Raw genomic sequence first — 3,507 nt, 5'->3', positions numbered from 1 at the left:
GTTTTTAACCAGATTGTTTAACAGGACACATTGGAAGGTGAGAAGATGCCTGAGGAATGGAGAAAGAGTGTGCTGGTACTGATCTTTAAGCATAAGGAGATGTGCAGACCTGCAGTAACTACAGGGGAATTAAGTTGATCACTCACACCATGAAGTTATGGGAAAGAGTAGTGGAAGCCAGGCTGAGAGAAGAGGTGTCCATCTGTGAGCAACAGTATGGTTTCATGCCGAGGAAGAGCACCACATATCCATTATTTGCTTTGAGGATGTTAATGGAGAAGTATAGAGAAGGACAGAAGTAATTGCATTGTGTATTTGTGGATTTAGAGAAAGCGTACGACAGAGTGCCAAGAGAGGAATTGTGGTATTGTATGAGGAAGTCAGGTGTGTCAGAGAAGTATGTGAGGGTGGTGCAAGACATGTATGAGGACAGTGTGACGGCAGTGAAGTGTGCAGTAGGTTCGACAGACTGGTTCATGGTGAAGGTTGGACTGCATCAAGGATGGTCCCTGAGCCCTTTCCTGTTTGCAGTGATGATGGACAGGTTGACGGACGAGGTCAGACAGGAGTCTTCCTGGACTATGATGTTTGCAGATGATATTGTGATTTGTGGTAGAGAGTAGGTTGAGAAGAGCCTGGAAAGGTGGAGATATGCGCTGGAGAGAAGGAGAATGAAAGTCAGTAGGAGTAAGTCAAGTCAAGTCAAGTCAAGTTTATTTGTATAGCGCTTTTCACAACAGACATTGTCTCAAAGCAGCTTTACACAAATCAACAGTGAAGGTAAACAATGTGTTTTTATCCCTGATGAGCAAGCCGTGGCGACTGTGGCAGGACAGTAAGACAGAGTACATGTGTGTGAATGAGAGGAGGGCAGTCGAGTGATGCGGTAGCAGGGAGAAGAGGTGGAGAAGGTGGAGGAGTTCAAGTACCTGGGGTCAACAATGCAAAGTAATGGAGAGTGTGTTAGAGAAGTAAAGAAAAGTGTACAGGCAGGGTGGAGTGGGTAGAGAAGAGTGACAGGAGTGATTTGTGATAGTAGGTATCTGCAAGAATGAAAGGGAAGTTTATAGGACTGTGGTGAGACCTGAGATGTTGTATGGTTTGGAGACAGTGGCATTAAGTAAATGACAGGAGGCGGAGCTGGAGGTAGTATAGCTGAAGATGTTAAGGTTTTCGTTGGGAGTGAAGACGATGGACAGGATTAGAAATTCGTTTATTAGAGGGACAGCACATGTAGGACATTTTGGAGACAAGGTGAGGGAGGTGAGATGGTTTGGGCATGTGCAGAGGAGGGACATGGGGTATAATGCTGAGGATGGAGCCACCAGAAAGGAGAAAAAGAGGAAGACCAAGGAGGAGGTTTATGGATGTGGTGAGGGAAGACATGCAGGTATTTGGTTTGAAAGAAACAGATGTAGAGGACAGGGGTATGAAGATGGATGATCCGCTGTGGAAGAAGAAGAAGAATTATTAAACCTTAAAAGTTGGGATGCTGTGTAAAATGTAAATAAAAACAGAATGCAATGATTTGGAAATCTCATTACCCCATATTTTAATCACAATAACACAAAGAAAACACAATCGATGTTTAAACTGAGAAAATAAGTTCGAAAGAAAAAAGAAGGTTATTTTGAATTAGAAAAACATTGGACCGGGGCAACAAATGGCTGTAAAAGAAATTGGTACTAAAAAAAAAACACTGGACGAACATTTTGCAACTAATTGGTTTAATTGATAACAGTTCAATAACATGATTGGGTATAAACTCAAAATTTGATTGTGTGAATATGTAGAGGTGTTATTCCCTGAACAGCAACAGTAACTGCTATGTGTTTTGTGCTCTAGAGGGCAGTAGAGGCTTTCTGGCATTAGAGTAGTACACACTGGCATGGAGTATTAATTATCCTCAGTGAAGTTAAACCTGGAGCACTGAGAGGAAGATGCTCACATGCAGAATGCAGATATTAAACACTCCTACACCTTCATATGGGTGTCACACTGGACCTGATCAGAGGCTCATGCTGTGTCAGAAATGTTAAATGTTTGAAAGATGATTATGTAGTTCACACATTTCACACACTTGCTGAACAGCTTTTTCTCACACAGCTAAAAGGGGAAATGGGCGCAACCTTAGTTTCCAGTAAAGACGCCGTTAAAAAATCAGCATATTCACAGAACAAAACAGAGACAGTAAGAGTGTGGAACAGAACAGGAGCTTTAATATCTTTCTGAAGTGGAGTTGGTGTGCAGATCTGTAAGTGTGAACTCAGGATGAAGATCTTCTTCCTCATCTTTACCCTCTGCCTGATCTCAGGTAAGGAAATGCACTTTATAATAATCCTCACTATTTGCAGCAGTGTTACATGAAGGAAGGTTTTGCTCAGATGGATATTTGGTGTTTTGTTAGATGGAGGAGCCTCCAGGGAAGTAACAGGATATTCAGGAGGTGGAGTCCTTATCAAGTGCAAGAATGATACAGAATACACACAAAACCCAAAATATTTCTGTAAGGGTTCATGGCCAGGCTGTTCTCACCAAATAAAGACAGGAAATAAAAACATGTGGGTAACTTCAGGAAGATTCTCACTGTTTGATGACACCAAATCAGCAGAGTTCAGCGTGATGATCAGAAAGCTCACTGTAGAGGACACTGGGTCGTATCAGTGTGGAGTGGATAAATCTTGGGGAAATGACATTTACACACCAGTGGAACTAAAAGTAAAGGAAGGTGAGTCTCCAACCACTGCCTTCTGTTTATCTTCACAAAGCTCCGGTGTCATTAGTAGACACAATACCATTGTATCACCCTTCTGTATTTTATAATAGTTACAATATTGGATCTTCTTTTGTATGGATGAAACCAAGTAATGCATCTTAACTTCAATTTCTGACTATCATTCAACTGTCCAGTTAAATCCAAAACATTCTCTGCTTACTGAATTTACCTGCTTCCTATTTAACATTTTTACCTTCAGTAAATAGATTCCAATTAATTCACATTTAATCTTTCATGATTCTGATCCCATCATTTATTTGTTTCATTTTTCCCAGATGTTTTTATATTTGTTTCTCTTTTGATGTCTTTTTGTCATTTTCTTTGTCCATGAGCAGTGTTGTGCTAGTTACTAAGAAATGGTAACTAGTTACAGTTACTCATTACTTCCTTCAAAAAGTAACTCAATTACTTTGTTGATTGCTTACACCAAAAAGTAATGCGTTACTGTTAGTTACTTTTTAAAAGAGCGTTCTTTAATGTTCCCATTAATGCCCTTTTATGCGTTATGGTCTATACAAACACAAAGTCATATTTAAACACTATTTTATTAAAGTCAGACCTGCACAAACTGAACGTATCACAAGGATTTCTTAAATAAATAACAAAACAAGCTGATATAATATTCACAATCAAAAACTAAAGCGGCTTCTGCATCATAAAAGCTGTTGTGTTGAGCTCTTAAAAATGTTCCTTTCACAGCTGAAGTATGAAAACTATCAATGTAGAACAGA

Source organism: Silurus meridionalis, chromosome 1 (assembly GCF_014805685.1).
Source record: "Silurus meridionalis isolate SWU-2019-XX chromosome 1, ASM1480568v1, whole genome shotgun sequence".
Lineage (NCBI taxonomy): Eukaryota > Metazoa > Chordata > Actinopteri > Siluriformes > Siluridae > Silurus > Silurus meridionalis.
This window is presented reverse-complemented; position numbering follows the sequence as displayed.